The 18,395-nt window shown below is 44.9% G+C and overlaps 1 protein-coding gene across 4 annotated transcripts in view; it reads right to left on the reverse strand.

Moving 5' to 3' along the window:
- CRB2 (crumbs cell polarity complex component 2) overlaps positions 1 to 18,395 on the reverse strand; it is a 55,963-nt gene that overhangs the window by 24,390 nt on the left and 13,178 nt on the right. For 3 of the 4 annotated variants that reach the window (XM_039561623.1, XM_039561622.1, XM_039561624.1), the window contains exon 1: positions 8,807 to 8,893. The exons of the other annotated variant lie outside the window; for it this stretch is intronic. The gene's annotated coding sequence lies outside the window, so the exon portion shown is untranslated. Of the gene's footprint in view, positions 1 to 8,806; positions 8,894 to 18,395 lie in introns of those variants that run through there. 4 annotated transcript variants of the gene reach the window in all.

Raw genomic sequence — 18,395 nt, forward strand, 5'->3', positions numbered from 1 at the left:
CTTCTTCTGGGGATGAAGTTTTTTCTCAGCTAATCCAGAAGTGATTTGAAGATGCTCCCATAAATAACCCAAGGCAAACTACAAATGGGCACATTTCACAGAGTCTCTGATTACATTAGGCAGCTCAGGTTGATAACCACTGACCCTCACCCTCTCCCCATGTTAGACAGGTAAATTTACACAGCAGGACATTTTTAGCAAGGAAAAGCAGAGACTGCTGAGATCACTGTGCTGATGGCATTTTAGATCCAAACACTCAGTACCTGCTGAGCCAAAACAGCAGTCTAACAACCAGATACCAGGAACTAGTGTTGAGACCAGATTCCCCTAAATCTGGGAGCATTTGGATGTGATCAGTTAATTCACACTGAGCCACAATGCCTTGCTGTGCCCACAAAGGCAGTGTTTAAAAGGCTCTTGCCCCATTAAGCAACTCCACCATCCGGAAATGTGATAGGACGTGCCCACTGAACTGCAAATTTAGTTCATATAAAAGAGATTATGTAGGATACACGATAGGAAAAAAAAAAGTATTCAACGTAGATACTTCAAAACTGAGCAGAATGGAATAATAGGAGGAATCCTCATTTATTTTCCAAAAGAAATTTTAAATTTACTTTGTGAAACAAGGAGCAGATTGGCCAAAGGGCAGGACAGCCCAGGGCACAGGAGATAGTGGCCTTTATGTTAGAATTAGGATATATGTCCTGGATTCAATGCCACAATTAAGCACTTTCCAAAAGACATAAACCAACCAAAAATAGAATAAAGGGACAAAGGCAGTGCAAACAGAGAGCTTCGCCTTCCAAAAAGGCAGCAGTCATTAGCACCTCACCCCACTGTGGCCTTCGGAGATCAGAGCTTTTCATTCTGCTCAGTTCCAGGATAAATAAGAGGGAAGCTGTGTGGTAGAGATATCCCAGCCTGATTCCTGCATAAGTGTTATGAAACATCCAAACTTGGAAGTAACTCTGCAAACAACTATATAGCAGATGTTTGGAAAAGGTCTATGAAAAATGGTCTCAAAGCAGAGATAAAGCTCATGAAAGAGCAAATGGTATCTGAGAAATTGCTACTGGTGAGACAATCCAGACTTCCCTGGTGTTGGAAGTCAAGCCATCACTCGAAGCCTTTGGGTAAGCAGCTCTTCACCCTTTCTGCTGCTCTCACTAAGTAGCTGTGGCCCAGGAAGTGACAGGCCTCAGTCTGGAAACCCCACAAAGCTGCAGGTGGAGAGGACAGGATCCCAAATCCCCACAGCTCCCCCAGCCCTCCCTGCTCCATGGGGAATGTTGCTTTACCCTGCCATGCTCCATGCTAAGGACTTGCCAGGATCACACACCACATCATTGCTCCCCAGCTGACCTTCCACGTTCTCTCACTGGTGCCAGCATTATCCCAGCCCAATTTTGGTCACGTTTGCCTTGCTCTGGTGCACTTTATACACCCCCAGTAGTTAATCTGTGTCAGTGGTGCTCTATCAACTCTGCCCCATCAGCTCCTCAGTCTCTTTGTACCTGAAGGTGGAGGCACCGACTTCAGGGCCTGAAAGGGATTTATAGGAGACTTTGGTTTACAAAAGCCTGCCCCTGCCCTGACCTCCCCCAAATTCCTCCCACCAAAGACTGTAGTGTTTCTAAGTCTTCTTTTAAGAGGCCATGCTGCTGGGGGAGGGAGGGTGCTCAGTGATTTAGGCAGCCCTTTTTCTTCCCAGCATCATCTCCATGGCCCACCCCTCCCTTCCTCTCTCATGTGATACTGGGGAGAGCTGCTGAGCCCTGCACTGTCCAGCAATCCCATTATTCTGCCATCAACCCTTTTATTCTCAGATTGCCAGTCAGGCAGAAAACAAGGATGACGGAATGTGCCTGGAATCTCTGTGGCAATTAGAGTGGAAGCCCAGGAAACTTTTCGCAAAAGAGCTTTACTAGGCAGGAGATACGAGCCTTTGTAGGCTTAATGAGTAAGCGGCCCCAGCCTGCACTTTCCACAGGCCAGGAGCACAGTTTGGGATAAAAAAGGAGCCCGACTCTGGTGCATGTTGGGAAGGAGCTGCAGCACACTCCATCTGCAAAGAAATTCCCATTTCCACAGAATCCCCAGGCACTGCTGGCATAGCCAGGCTGAGTCACTGCCAAGGCTCATGCATGGCTTTCTGCTTCCATGAGAAGAACACAGGCAAAATGCTTTTTGCAAATAAAGCTAAACATCAAAGCCCTTTGCTATTTCCTGCCTTTCCCAAAGTTCTTTCACAACAGACACACCTTTTTGTATCTTCTCTGGTTTGGTCCATCATACGGCTGCCATGCTCAATGATCTGTATCAGAGAGGTGTGTGACAAATATATGGCCCCATAATCACACACCACAGACCCAACGGGGTTCAACTGCAGACAACACAAAGCTTCACTAGTAAGTGCAGAGGCCTTCTTGTCTTACCAGAGAAAGCAGTGAAGGAACAGGGAGAACTCCAGTCTGCTCAAAACTCACCGTGATTGTGAACAATAGCACTTGTCAATATATGTACTTCAGCAGGACCTCATTTTGGAGGAAAATGTTCCTTTTCTGGAACAGATAACCTGGAGTAACACAGCAGTGCTCACAGGGCGTGCATGGAGCAGGCTGAGGACACTGCAGTGTAAATCACAAGAAATGAAACTTACCTAAATAACTGCAACTTATTCTGTGAACTGCAGCTGGCAGAAAATCCCCCATGTGTTTGATTGACTCAGTGGAGGCTTCAGGCACATTAACAGCACCGACCCCAAATTGTACCACACACTCCCCTGTATCCAGCACACCTGTACCAATATGGAATATTTCCCAAGGACAAAACATGCCCCTGTGTGAATGTATTCTAACCCTAATACTCCTTCCATGGCAGTGCTGAACTTCTGGCTTGACAAAGAGCACATCTGATGTTTTTTGTTCTTATTTTGTTCTTTTCAACCATCAGTCCTAGGGCATAGAGTTATTGCTCTCAGTTTTGGAATAAATTATTGTATGAATGTGCATAGCACATGAATATGCACCAAACACTAATAAGAAAAATGAATAAATTAGCTTTTCCTGCTGCACAATATAAGAACCATGAAAACATGTCGTTCAGACTATGCTGTTTCATGAACACAGTGAAAATCAGGTCAAGGAAATCACTGAATGACAAGAGTTTATAGTTTTTCACCAAAGTAGTTGTTGCTGGATTAACAATGATATTCAGGAGTTTTCCTTCATGTTTCACAAGAAAAATATGAATTAGTGATGTTTGTAAGGGAAAAAAGCATTAAAAGTGTATTACAGTCATACCATCCTGCAAGCCGACTCTGCATTGAAACTGGAGGAGACCACAGCTCCTTTGAAGAACAGTTCCAGGCATTTAGGGGTGGATTAGGAGGAACTTCAAAGGCTACCAGAGTCCCATATAAAGCATTCATTGAGCTCTGTCAGGACAGGGCTGGTTTTACACTTTAAAAGTAGCTGACAAAGATTTTCCTCAAACAATGAGGTTTGTAACTTTTTGTAACACTTTAAGGCAAACAAGCTGCATTACCAGGCTCTGTTTTAATCATTGACTTTAATAATCTTATACTTTATACCTATACTGTGTGATCTTGTAGAAGTTGCAACAGCGAGTTTTTTGACCACAAAAAAATCGGAAATTAATGAGAAGTTAGGCAATTACTTCTCTGATTGGAGAAGCTGCTTTAGCATCACTCACTGGCTTCTATTTTGGGGGTTTCCTTTTCACAAGTTTGTTTTTCAAAATCTTGGGTAACTCTGACAGAGGATGGATGTTGTCAGTCTGGGGACACACCTGATCTTGTGGAAGATGCTCAGTGCTGCACTGATAACTACCCTAAAGGTGTCTTAATGATCACTTAAAATTCCAGCAGGGAAGAGGCAGCATTGGGGTTATCAGCTCACAGTTTCCTTTGTACTGAAGGACAGAAAAAAAAAATCCAAGCAGAGGCAGTGGTACCTACCGGAAATCCCCATCCCTGAATACCTGTTCATGCACATGCCCTGCACTGGGTGAAAAATGAAAATGTACCATCACCTGTGCATAACCCCTGCAAAATGCTCATAATCACAGACACAGCTCCCAGAAGAGTCAGGCTGCCTTAATATTATTTCCTGGCCTAGCAAAAACCGAATGTCAGCTTGGACAAGCCAGATCCACCTTGAGTAGAAAGAAGCTTCCTACAGATATTTTTCACCTGCCCTCCCCACTACAACAACTGAAAAAAACCCAATTTACAACTAAGAGGTGAGAACAACAGGATTCCCAGAGCACCACAGGTCCCAGCTGCACCACAACAATAATGGAGCTTGAGGGATCTCCAAGTTCCCAAACCACTGGTCAAACCCCAGCCTGGGGCAATTCTCACCAGTCAGGCAGTGCTCCTGCTGCTCATCCCAGCACACCTCCCACTGAAGAAAGATCCTGAGGCCAAGGGTAGAAAGGGAACCCTTCCACCAGAAGGGATTCAGAGCAACCCAACTAGTAAATAAACTCTGAATAAAGGAATGGAGAGTTAGGTCTCCATGACAACAGGAAGGCATGTGCTTATATTAGTAAATCCCTGCTGACCTCTGCTGATCTTTCCCTATCCTGGTCAGTGTAAAGGATTAGTGAAAGGGGACACGCATTGGCCTGTTCCCAGGATCCACACAACCAGAAAGGGAAATGGACAGGCTTGAAAAGGGGCTTTCATATTCACCCTCTCTCTTCCCCACCCCTGCTCACTTTGGAATGACAGCTATGGGAGGGAATGGCAGGATAAAACCAAATTCTTCTTCAGGAAGCACCTTCTATGTACCTGTTCAGGGAGGGTACAAGGCCTCTTCAGGTGGCTTCACACATCCCTAGGGCTTTACAAGCCCCATTTCCTTCCTGACACACAGAGATTAAACCCTGTCTATCCAGACCTGAGCTAAGCATCTGCTCTGAGTAACACCAGCACCAGAAAACAAGGCCTGAAACTCTCTGAGACTGCTGACGAGCTCATGACATGCTAATAACTGGCAGTGATAATTCACCTAGCCTAAAATATTTCATAACCTGTACTCCCTGTCCTGTTTAGCACAGTAATGGCACTTTGTGACAGCTGCTTTAACAGCAGGCTTTTCTATTTAGCCTCAGAAAAGGGGATGTGGGAATGGGAAATCCTCCGAAACACCAATGTTGGATTGCAATTATGAAGCCCCTGGGCTGCAGCAGCTTCCCAATGCCCAGCTCTGCTGGTGTACCTTGATAACTCTGGGGCCCAGAGTCAAGTTCTTCCTCCCCAATTTTTTAAAAGGGAGAAAGAACTCTGAGATATATCTGCTGGTTGAAGCTAAACATTATCGTTACTGTCTCAGGTTATCAGCTTATCAGATCTGACAATTTATGTGAAGCAAGACATGGCACTATGACCAAAAAAACCCAAACCTGAAAATAAAGATTAGCTAATCCAAAAGAAGTGTTGGCAATCAGCAGGCAGGACTTCTTAAGACAATACTGAATAAAGGGCCTGACAAGATGCCAGGGATCCCAGCAATGCCAAGAGTGTCTTTTGGAAAAGTCAGTTTTAAAAAGAGCCTTACTATTCATGGCTTTGATGTCTCTTGCAGAGTTCTGGTAGGTTAAACACACAAGCCTGGTGTCTCAGCCAAATACCACCTTGGATACAAACTTTAAGACATCTGATGTCCCTGCACATAGGCCAGATTACAGTTTTACCCAGATTATTGCGTGTCCACCACTTCCCAGACTGCTTCTGACATTGTTTCCTTTTGTTACTGGAGACCAACAAATTCCACACCACGTTTGTACATTAAGTTCTTGGTGTGCCAGAGTTTTTCATGCCAGATACATGTACACAGCCCAATGGTGTAAAATATTTATATAGAATTTACAAAGGCCTAGACTTAGACTTTCATTCATTCAGGCACAAAAAGCATGCCTCAGGTTCTTCTTGTGAAATATGCAGAATATTTACCCCGTCAAAGAAGGAGGATGGCGATTCCTGGCTCTCTCCCCCCCAGCTTGCCCAGTGAATTGCTAAAAGGTGCCAAACAGTGGGCACCGATCCACGGGGACCAGCAGTGCCAACGCCATGGCCCAAGGCATTAACAGCATTAGTCAGAAATACCACTTCAGGGAATTGAACTCATTCTTACCACGGAACAAGAAGCCAGCTAGCTTGTGTTCATTATCTGTTCACTGTTTACTGCAGATTTGAAGGTGTAACTCCTATTATCATGCTTCTAGAGCTGGGAGGAAGACAAGAGCTATGAATCCTTGGTTTATGACAGCATTGAATATATTGCCACAGTAACTCTTTGATCTTTCGTCCTCAGGACACCACAGTATTTTCCCTTAATAAACACTCCTCCAAGCTGACCTTCATGTTTCACACATTCTCTTGATCTCTCAGCCATTTCCACAGATCAAACACTGGGACAGGGACTTTCCTGTGTATTCAGTTCATCAGAGTGAGTCACAGGCTTTAATTTCCAATTCTTATTTAAATATACTGACAATGAACAAAACAGCTGGAAAGATTGGTTTTATTTGTTCCCCGGTTTTGAATAAACCCTAAACTGTCCCTGTGTCAAAGCTAATCTCAAGAGCTGGCATGAGAGCTGATAGCAAAACAGGTTTGTCTTGCACATGCTCTCAGCAGGCGTCCAAAGCATCTTTCAGGCCAAAGGTATGTGAATTCCTGTGCCTGCTGACGGCTGGAATTGTGGGAACAGAAATGAGAAGACACTCCTTCTGCCCTACAGAATCTCCTTTAAAGACAAGGAATTAGCTGGGAGCTATTGTGTTCCCATTACACAGGCAGCAGCAGTAAAAGAGGAGTCACAGGCAGAGCCTGCACTGCTGCCCCTCTGAGGTTTCTTTTAAACAACTGGAGATAGTGAGGATCTGGCTGCAGGATGCTGATGGGTACAGATTGCACCAGGCAACTGCATATTCAGAATTTCCAAAAAAACTGTGAACAAGTAACTCAGGTACTCACCGCTTCAGTGACATTTAGACTCAGTCAATTAGAAATAAAAGAGGTTATATGGTTCATAAGGGCAAGAAAAGACATTTCTTTATGGCATTAAAAACCTACAAGTGCTACCTAAATAGCACCATTCACTCGAGCTAAAGTCTGGCAGAATTCCCCTTGCAAAATAGGAGTAGGTGGAAAGCCTATGAAAATCAGCGCTTCCCTTGAGCTCTGCTGGCTCCAGCAAGAAGAGTCATCCACCTGCACTCAAAAGAACACCACGTTCTCAGTAAATCAATGTTCCAGAGAAGAGCTTTCTCCAGGAGTGAAAAGCCTCGAGTGCAGTGGTAGGAGAGCACAAACCCCCGAAGCACAGCCCGGCCCTGGCAGCCACACGCGGGCGATCTGTCCATGCAACCGGCCTTGCCTCTGCCCAACACAAAGCCACCATAATTGCTTCACACTCCAAACCAGTAGCTATGGTTACTAGATACAAAAGACAGTCCTGCTGCTTCCCTGTGGCCAGAGGAATTCCAGGCACTTAGAGCAAACACACCAGACAAAGAAGCTGGTACAAAGAAGAGAAAGAAAAAAAATATCAGGCAAAAATCACAACATATTTTGACTTTCACATTCATGGTCTGAGGTGACCAGAGCAAAGGAAATCTTGGGAGGCTTCAGAAGTAAAAATAGACTGTTGGGGAATCAAAGGAAAAGCTGAAAACTTTCTCCAAATCTCAAAAATTACATAAACATCACCTACTAATGCACAAAATGCCAAGTGCCGTGTTCAGCACACACGAGCAGAGAAAAGGCTCTGACTGTATTTTGTCAGTGTTCTCCACATTTTACATCCAATTCTTCATGTTGTGGATCATCCCTGTACTTGCTCAGTGGAAACCAAACCTGACTGGTACCTACAGGTAACTGGCCTGGCATTACCGAGGACAGGATAAGGAGACCAGTTCAACCTCATTCATACTTTCCAGTAAAAGGCTGGACGTGTTCCTGACATGACCTTATAATCCCTAGATGACTAAAACAGATGTCTAGGCCCAGCAGATCTCTAGGCACCTATTCCAGAAGAAACAGAAAACAGAGATACCTTCTTTTCAGGGAACATAAGATATTGGAAAATGGAAAGGGTGTCAGTGGAACCCCAAGACATGGTCTTGGGAACTTGGAGAATCCCAGTACGCTCAAGTGTATTCTTTGGCTATAAAGTAAGTTTTAAGTGTGGAAAAAAATACAAAACAAAATACCCCCCCCCCACCAGTGTGATAGACTCTTTTGTTACCTCATTGCTTCTTGCACTTTGAGGATGGATCTGCTTTCTTCAAAATTTCTAGATGGAGACACTCCTGTCCTGTGATCTCCCTCCACATTTTGTACCAGACGTATCTGGCACTACACTCTCCTGGGTACAATCCTCTTGTGCCCAGATGTATTTCTAAAGCATATAGGATGGAAACAAAGGTCTGCGTTTCTTCTGTATGGGCACAACCAAAATATTCAGACTTTTCCAATGGAGAAAATGGTTACTATAATAGCTGAATACTTAGTTACACAAATACCTAATTACTTTTAGTTCCTGTGAATAAATGCATACATACATGTGCACAGGGAGAAAGGTGAAAAGAGACATAGAAGGAAAAACGTATCTAGAATGAAATGCGTGGTTATCTTCCAGACTAAAGTTTTCAGGCTACAAATCTAACTGTAAAATGACAATTTGTTCAATATAAGGGCAGGTCACAGATCTGATCCAAAGTTACTGCATAGTAGGTGGGTAAGAATCAGGCACAGAAGACAAAAACTTACCCCAAAACAAGAGGAAAAGTGGCAGCAGGAGAGCAGCATTGTACAGCCTGGAGGTAGTTTTCTTTAATTCCATGACAAGTGTAAGAGTGGCTGTTCTAAACCCCTCCGGGGAGAGACAGGAGCTGGAGCCCAGCAAGCCCCTCCTGTGGCCACATCACGGTGCGGGGCGGGCTCTCCCCAGGCCGGGCGCTCGCCCCGTGCTCGGCCGGGCCGCAGCAGCACTGAGCCCGCGGACAGAGCCCCGCAGCCCGCGCTGCCCCGCGCCGGGAGCGCCGGCAAAACCCGCCTGGATCGCGCGGAGCGGACTGAGCCGGCTGCACCGCGGCACGGGGCTGGCGGGCAGCGGGGCCGGGGGTGTTCCCTCTGCCCTCCATAACGCTGAAAACGCACCTGGTGTGTCCCCCATAGCTGTGACAGGGCTCAGAACTGGTTCGGGACCGAGGCTGTTTGGAGGATGCAGGGTTCTCCATCAGCTCATATTTACAAATTCCACAGGAGGATCGAACACAGTTTTCTGAGTGAGGCTGCTTTGTTCAAAGAGAAATAAGACAAAAGCACTCTGTTAATCCCAGAGTTAGTCCACATTAGTCTTTACTGCTGTCTCTCATGGGGTGGGTGATCCCACAGGACAGGTGAACTCACAAAATGTAAAGGAACCCTCTTCCCAATAGAGGAACAGTTACAGAGATCAACAGAGGTGTCTGCAAAACACGGGCACCAAATCACACCACCTTTAGACACATGGGTTCAGTTTTACGAGTGGAAAAAGTTATCAGTGTGCATTGTTTAATGACAGTAACTGGAAAAAGACAGCCCACACTCAGCCGAGACCTACTAAGTCCCTCTAAATCCACATCACAATTGGATTAAACTGACTGTAATGAGAATTAAGTACATTGCCTCACCCTTCACTAACAACTAAAAATAGAACTACAGGTAAGATGCCAGACAAATTCCTAGTTTAAACAAGAAATATGCAAGATAGCAAGGAATTAGTGCGGACAGACCTAGGCTGCACATGACAAAAACAGGAGCAATCCTACAGTGAGTAATCTGTATTATCCCAGCATCCTTGCAGGGCTATATCCTTGCAGGGTGGGATATGTGCATGGAAATGGGATAGCTATTGCAGGGGTTTTACCTTCAGTGCAGAAGCAGAACAGACACAGCAAGAGCAAGAGCCACCCAGACTCTGCAGGTCAGGAACAAATGGTTCATCTCACTGTCCTGCCTTGGAATGCTCCAAAGATGATATATCATGTGTTATCAACCTTATCTGGACCACCCTGCCCCCTCCTTCATCTCTGGTGTCCTCAGTCTGTTTTCTCAAGATCAGCCTCAGTATTAGTTTCTTGCCAGTTACCACAACCATCTGGAACTCATTTCTATCTCCTTAGACTCTTGTTTTGCTGTCAGGGGATGTAACCAAACACTGACATGTGCAGAATCTTTCTACTCAGAATATTTTTGCCTCACCTGTGTGAATTATGCTTCCAACAGTCCACCTTTTCCAAATCCCAGCAAGTACATATGAATCATTGCTCAATGAACACAGCAACAAAGCACCATTCTCAGCCAGGCACTGCTGTAAGGTGAGTAGTGCAACACCTCACAACACCTGGAAAACACACCGACCCACGGTAATTTATGGCTCTTGGGCTACCTGAAGGACCTGCTCAGCTTTCATAAAACAGAAGCAGTGTGACAAACCCCCCACCCCACAGAAAGTGGAGGTCGTCCCACAGAGGCTGAGGTCTTGTGCAGCCCTGCTGGTCCTGCTGTGCTGTGTGGCCTGTGACACCCCAAACCCTGGACAGAGCCATGACTTGTGGCACACTAGCCAGACTGAGGGAAGAGGAAAACATCCAACTTCCTTATAATAATCAAAATACCTTAATCCATTGTCTACCTGTGAGGATATTAGAATTTGATTCTATCAATGTTCATGGTTGCAATTTTATGAGATTTTGCCAGCATAAACAGCAAACCATTCCTGTGCTGGACCCCTGGGCATACAAAAGCCAATGTGGGTATTAACCAGCTTAGTCCAATTAAAGGAACCTAATGCAACTCTTTTAAGGCCCTGATTTGTTAGGCTTGACTACATTTCCAAAGGAGCACAATTGGGTGGATTTGTTATCTAAAGCATAAGCTCCGAGTCCTTAGTCATCCTTGCTAAAGCCTTCCCCAAACTGGTCATGGTTTGTGCTACCTCTGCATCACTGCTGTCCAACGTCACCATAATCTGCTCTTTAACATAGTATTAAAACTAGAGCCAAAGGACACAGCTGCTTTCCTTGGTGTAACACTCATTATGAGAGATTTAAGGACAGCATAACAGCAAGGCTTCTATTCTCAGCCCAGAGCAGGAACCTTCGCAAGCCGGAAATGCATGCCATGGAAATGGGGCAGCAGTGGGCAAGCTGGATTAGGGGGAAAAGAGAAAGTAGGTCTGGAGTACTCAGCAGAACCTTGCTGCCCACTTATTCTATACTTTTCTGTACACTTATCACAAAACAATCCTATACATCTTTCTACAAAAAGTTCAGAGAGAACCACGCACCAAAGTACCTCAGCAAAAGCCTGCTTTTCATTCAAAGAACAATGTACACTTGCACGAGTTTCACAATCTTTGCTCACACAGGGCTTAAAATAATCCTAATACTCCAGATTGGATACTGGAGACGTGTGACAGGTCGGCAAGTATCAGTGGCACAAATAAAGCCATTCCTATCTCCTGTCACGTGCACGCTGTAGCTGCCCCAGAGGACAGAGCCTCACCTTCCCTCCTCACAATCCTGGAACCACTGGGCACAAATCTATTTTACTGAATTGAACAGTGGAAGCCAACAGCATCAAAGTCATGATTTTTTTCCCAACTTTTTCCTCCAAGGGTCATTAGGCATAACCATACACAAAGGAGTCCATACTAACAGTGGCTGCTGGCTTGGGAAGTTGAGTTAGTAAAGAAAAAACCTTCTGGTTCCACTCAAAAACTGTGCCAAACCTGACTGCTTCCATACACTCTCCTGTTTTCTGTCACAGCTGAAAAGTGCCAGGAATATTTTTAAAAACTTCACATTTTGGAATTTCAAGCCTCCAGACTCACAGGCCAATTCTGTACATTGAAATGTTCAAATACAATTTGGTGCTGTAACACTCAAGGGTTCCCCAGAGTCCAATCTCTAAGTGGAAATTGGCTCTCTCCTGCTGCCCTGAACAGGCACTGTCCCCACTCTCCCATCAGCCCACTAGATGTCCCTTCTGCACTGCCGAAGTCACCAAAGGGCCCCATGTGAAAATGGGAGAGCTGGAAAGAAATTAATGTTACAGCAGCACTGGGGAACCAGAGCAACTGGACACATCCTGAACTGCTGCAGGACTGTGCCAGCAGCACCCTGGATGCTGCAAGACATTGTTGCAACATCCCCACAGTGGAGCCAAGGCAGAGTTTGGGCTGTGAGCCAAAACTTTAAAGTTGCTATTAAAACCTGGCAAAATTGCACAAAATTTCCAGTCTTGAGACATCCTAATCACATTTTTAGACACAATAAACTTAGTTTCCTATCATTGCTAATCAGAACTTCTGGCAAGAAAATCATGCTGCCTAATAAATGACAGAGTCCTGAGCCTGTGACACTGGTCAGTCCAAGGCAATGGCAGTGGAAAAAGTGGGCTGACAAGGCAGAGCAGGACGGTTGTTGTCTGGTCACTGGCACAGGTGGGCACAGTCTCACTTTCCTGGAGTATGATCACTGATTCCAGAAAAAATTGCAGGGCTGAGGAAGAGGAGGGGGGCAGTCCAGCAGGACAAGGGCAGAATGAACATGTTTGCCTGAAGTCTAAAATCACCTTCTCTGCCTTGCAGCATTGGCTGCTTGTTCAGAGACCTTCATGACACACCTCATCCCAAAAAAAGAACAAATTGTAAGGACCATAACAAAGATATCCAGCATGTGCACAGCATCTCTGCCTTCCTCTCCAACAGATAAACCATTCAAACACACACAGACGAGGCTGCGGTAAAGACAGGGCCACACTCCTGCAAAGTTATCTCTCGAGGAAGTCTCAGAAGTCAGGCTCTGACCATGGATGTACCCTTTGATCTACGTGAGACCCTGCTGGACTGCTGCAGGTCAGCTTCATGCCCTTTGATCCTCTTTCCCTGCTTACAGCTGCCTGGTGGAGGTGAATCCCTTCCAAGGGGCCTCTCTGGCAGACGGAAAGATGAGAATGTTGATCACCTCACAGGAGGCAGCCAAAATGGTGTAAAAAGGGTCTCAGGCAAGATTTTCTGCAGTAAAATGTTATAGCAGGAAGGATGTGCCCAATACATTGCCAGGATCTGAGGGTGTTTTGAAGGCACGTTGAGTATTGAGAGGCCTTTTTGCTGCTGCTTTTGTCACAAACTGATCCAACACGTTTGTAAATAGCCGCCTTCCAGCGGGGCTCAGCGGAGGCTCTGGTGCCGCTGGAGGGCAGGTCTGTGCTCCCAGCCCCAAAGCAGCCTTCAAAGGTTGGATTAGCAGGGTTCGCTGCAGAGCTCCGCATTGCCAGAGCTGTGGAGCCAGGCCGGGCTTCAGGGGAAAACCAAAGGAGCCAACACTCAGAGCCAGAGGGAGGGAGGCTGCCCTGCAGCACAGCCTGGCTGAAGGAACCTCCTCATGCTGAAGTTTGTATTCTGGGAAGGGGAGTGGGAGAACGGGGAATTTTGAACCTAGAAAACAAACACATCCAGCTGCACTGTGTGAGCTGTGAGCTCTGAAGATGAGTGTAGCCTCAAAGTCCTGTCTGACATCTATCTCTGCCATGGAAATGACACCTTTGAGTTCTGCACAAAATCAGCAAGTTCTGCCTCATTTTCCTTCCAGCTGCAATCTCTGCTTTCCCTCACAGACTTCACACAGTCTGCTCAGTAATGAGCCCTCTGGGAAAACTGGACATTGTCACTACAGTAGGTGGCAGGAAGTAAAATGGATGCAGACCATGAATGTGCCAAATGTTGAAGAATGAATAATGTTCTCCAAGATGCCAAAGATCTGGGGCTCACTTTCATTTATTTGCACCTTAATGAACACTAAACACTTCTATTAGCTCCAAATCTAATCCAGGTAACTAAAGACAGATTTGTCAGTCTGAAGGCAAGGGACAACTGTATAGGAACAGTCCCACATTCAGTTTCCTGACTCAGAGGTGGGGATATTCTCCAGTGCTTTCAGGATTTTGGGCTGCCACACTCCTGCCTTTCTAGGCCATGTTGCACACCAGTATTAGCATTATTACTTCACAGATTGAAGCTCCCACCTGAGTCAGTTGTTTCTACTTCACAAATGCCCCAGAGTAAGGGCCCTACCTAAGGTGGGTGCGCACAAGTTGCTGGATGTGCTCTCGCTTGGATGAGAGGGTCTGGCAGGGATTACCACAGCACACACTGCCATTTTGCTGGGATGCTAAATCCCGGTGCTTCCATCACCAGCCATTTGTCAGATTGCCTAACAAACCTCTAAGAATGACCAATGCAGACCTTCATGTAAGTGTTATGTTCTCATGGTCTCCAAATGAGTATCTTGTTTGCTTCTACTTGCAGAACTGGACCAGAGACAAGGGCTTCAGCACTTCCTTCTGCCCTGAGGGAAGCTCTGTTCTACTCCTCTTAGCCAGCATGGCTTATGCACATTTTCTACTTCATGTCTCACAACAGCAGGCAAACTGAGCTCCTGCTGGGCTTCCGTCAGAGGAGATATTGATCAGCAGCGCAAGTGCTTGAACCTCTTGCTCTGCTAACCGGTGTGCTGAATGTGCACAGGAGCTCATCAATATGTCTGAAACAAAATCTGCTCAATGGCTTTAGAAAAAAAATAAAAAGAAAAACTGAGGTTTCTGGTAAGGTTGTATACAAAATATTCAAGTGGATGGATCTAGAAACTTTCTAAGAACTGGTAGAAGCACCAGGAAGCACCACTTCATCCAGTTTACAACTGTTTCAGTAAGACCAAGAATAAACACCAAAGCATCTCTCTGATGAGACACATATAAGGCTTCTTACAAGGCTGTATACAAAATATTGAAGTGGATGGTTCTAGAATCTTCCCAAGAACTATTGGGGAAAACCTCCAAAGATTTATAATACTTTAAGTCAACTATTTAATGCCAAGCCAGCCTTGCCATTCACCAATTATATGCATCATTTCTGGAAAGAAACATAATTGACAGCTTATTGGAACGCTATCCATTTTATCCCCAAGAAACTTCACTGCATCTAAGCCAACTTTATATATACCCCAGTAAGAAGCAGCATCTTGTATATTTAAAGAAGTTTTCCATGCCAAGGCCAGTGTGTCAGCACCATTTGTTATGCTTGAATGCTTTATGAGACAGAAGTCACAAACCTGACAATTTAACTCTCATTAGCTTTGGGAGTGACTCCATATGCCAGCCTAGCTACACTCTCTGGGCAAATGATGAACCTTTTTGCTTCCAACTCGGCTTTAACTCCCCCTCTGTTACAGGACTTTAGCAGAATTTCCTTTGCTGTCTCTGGGAGCAGAAGGGAAGCCAAAGTACAGATGGCTGAGCTTCCCAGAATCACAGAGAGCAGCTGTAGTGGGTCCCAGTCGATGTGTGGCTCCTTGGCTCTGCTAACCCACACCTTCAGCAAGTCACTGGAGGGTCATGAGGGCCTATCAGCGCTTTTCAAAGAAAACTTTCGGCTGAAGATTTAAACTCCATTTGATCCAAACCCCTTTTAAGTGCATGACTCTGAACCAGGGCACTTTGCATATTTCTGCCAGTCTCCCTTCCCAGGAGGTCACTATGGCAAGCATGCTGGAGAAAATAGAATCCAAGAGGCAAGAAAATCTATTTAGGTTTGTGTGTGTGTGAGTGTGTGTGTGTGTTCTGAGAAAATGAGAAACCACTGTCACTTGTAATATATGAGACTAAGTGAAGATTTCTTCAATTCCATTTCTGCCTCCTGTAAATCTTGTTAAAACACAGGTTCCCTTGGCTTCTGCATGTCCTTTGATTCAGGCCAGATAATGGAGATTAATCAGTGCCCAGTACCCAGTATTTATGAGATTTCACACCTTCCTTTCACTCAGAAAGGTAAAAAGTCTTTAAAAAAGACTTTTGTGGGCTGTTACAACATTTCCTTTTAACTTGAGGAATCATACAGACATTTCCCTGAAATCTTGAATGAGCAAATGATTACTTTTAATTTTATTTTGTTAGTCAGAGTTAACCCTAAGTAATCTTCAAGAGTGTGCATTACAATCTGAACAAACCTCTTATTATAGCAACCAACTTTTGGGAGAGCAGGAGTGAGAAATCCAAAGCAACCAAAATGCAGGGGGGAAAGCCAGGAATGTCAACGCATTGTGTTTCCCCTTAAAACAGTTTCTTCCCATTCATAAGAGTTACATCCTTCAGACAGGAGTTTAAAACAGTGAATGCCACTCCTGTCTATTAACTTCCACACTGATACACACTTAACTCCAGTTCCCTGTTCCCTTTCCCCTCCTAACTTAACCCTATTGCCACGATCTGTTACAACCAGAAGGCTGACATTGTATTCCCACCACCCAATATCCACAGAGTTATCACTGAAGTCAAAGCCACAGTTCGTCCCCTTCCATGACTTTAAAGCTCATAATCCTCTGTTACATCAGCCATAAGGACAGTGATTTGTTGAATCTGCCCAACAGACTCTTTTCCTTTTCTACTGCTTTGCAGAGACGGTGCTTCCACTACAGGCACATCCTCAAGGGCTGCTGGAATCTCGCTCCTAGGTCAGAACTGGCCCCTACAATATAGGAACTAAATAACTTATTTGGGCAGTAGCACAGAGGAATTGCCCCAGCAGCAGTGGACAAAATGCTTCCCATTTCATTCATCCATCTGCAGCTGAAATGGAGCTTCCAGGGGTGAGATAAGGTCACAACGAAGTAAAAGGGGAAATAGAATCTGTCCAACAATAAACCAGGTGTCAATGCCTGCTGCACAGAGCCTGACCAAGGACAACACGGTCATTCTCTGTTAGCTGTGCTGGGATGTTGGGAATTTTGAGCAGATGTTAATAGGATGAATACACACCAGTCACACAGTCTCAGAATAATAATGCCTGTGAATGCCAAAAGCATATTGATCTCCTGAAGTGCATAGTCAGAGCATCTAATGGCTCTGGAGAGAGCAGGGAAACACTTGGAAGGGGAAGAGGAAAAAAAAAAGAGATGCTTCAGATTTGAGAGTTTTATCCACTAAAAGAGCCTTGGGGCTCACAGGGGTGTTAAACTGCTGCTGCACAAACACATTCTGAGGGACCCAAGAATACACAATTTGTGCACAAGAATGGAAGAATGAATTTACAGAACTTGTATGATTATAACAGGTCTAAAACACTTCTTCTAGGTAGAATATTAGAACCAGGAAGAACCTAAAGAGGAAAATAAATTCTTACTGCACAGTCCTGATGGACCAGAACTATGGGAAAAGAAAAGCTAACACCAGTGACAGAGAATGCAGATACTGTTCAAAAGAAATTCAAAGGGAAATTCTTTCTATTTTAATGATCTCAGCTGTTATTAGTGATGCAGATCAGGGCTTTGTTCTAAAAGGAAATCTCATAGCTAACCTGCGGTGTCTTTTTCAAGTGGGAGACATTGAAAGCTCCTTTTTACACAAGGGCTGTGTAACTGGGAAATTCAATTCATTCTCTTTGCTTTGATATCTATTTGGTTCAGCACTACACACACTGTCAAAAGCAAAATGCTATCCTCCACTGCACCTGAGGGCCCAGTGGTCCAGTGGCATATGCTCCATGGAACTGATCCAGTGTTTTCACCCTCTCACAAAGACATGAAGCTCTTTGAAGGAGGACAACACTCCAGGACAACAGGACTGCAAATTATCAGCTTGTTCAGAGAGGTTTTTCTTTTTTATGAGCTACAAATCAGACCAAGCTACACTAACAGAGAGATCCTTGTAAAGTTCACTCCCAGCAGTGCCACCATAGGAGCATATCAGAATTCCAGCAACTCTGGTCAATAGTGTTATATATCCCTTGAACCACTAAGGACATTAAGCAAACACATTGAAGAGACAAGAAAAGATTCCAGTTATCCTGAGCTTCCCACTCTCTGACCACAAAACCACACTCTCGCATCAAATGGGGAATGCAACTCAAGGGACATTTTAATCCTACACCCCTATTCTAATTAATAATCCTATTTTATCAATATTTGATGGAGCTGTTATTGTGTTTGCTCTGACCATTTCACTTTTCAGAGAATGCTCTGAATTATGCAGCTTGATAGCAGTGCAAGAGCAATGTACTCCTTTTGATGTAGTACAGATTGGAAACATGGCACGTCCTTTCCTAAGGCAGTGCCTCTGCAGAAGGTCCTGCTTCAGGAGCAGCCTATGGGATGGACTGGCAGCTGTAACATCTGCAACTGAGCGTCAGCTGATGCACAGAGATCTGTTGACTCAGCCTTAATGACCCCTCCCCATTGTGGCCCACCATTGGATGGGAAAGAAAATAAACTCATATCCTGAAAACCAAACCACAGCAGAGACAATGTTAAGCACAACA

Source organism: Corvus cornix, chromosome 17 (assembly GCF_000738735.6).
Source record: "Corvus cornix cornix isolate S_Up_H32 chromosome 17, ASM73873v5, whole genome shotgun sequence".
Classification (NCBI taxonomy): Eukaryota; Metazoa; Chordata; class Aves; order Passeriformes; family Corvidae; genus Corvus; species Corvus cornix.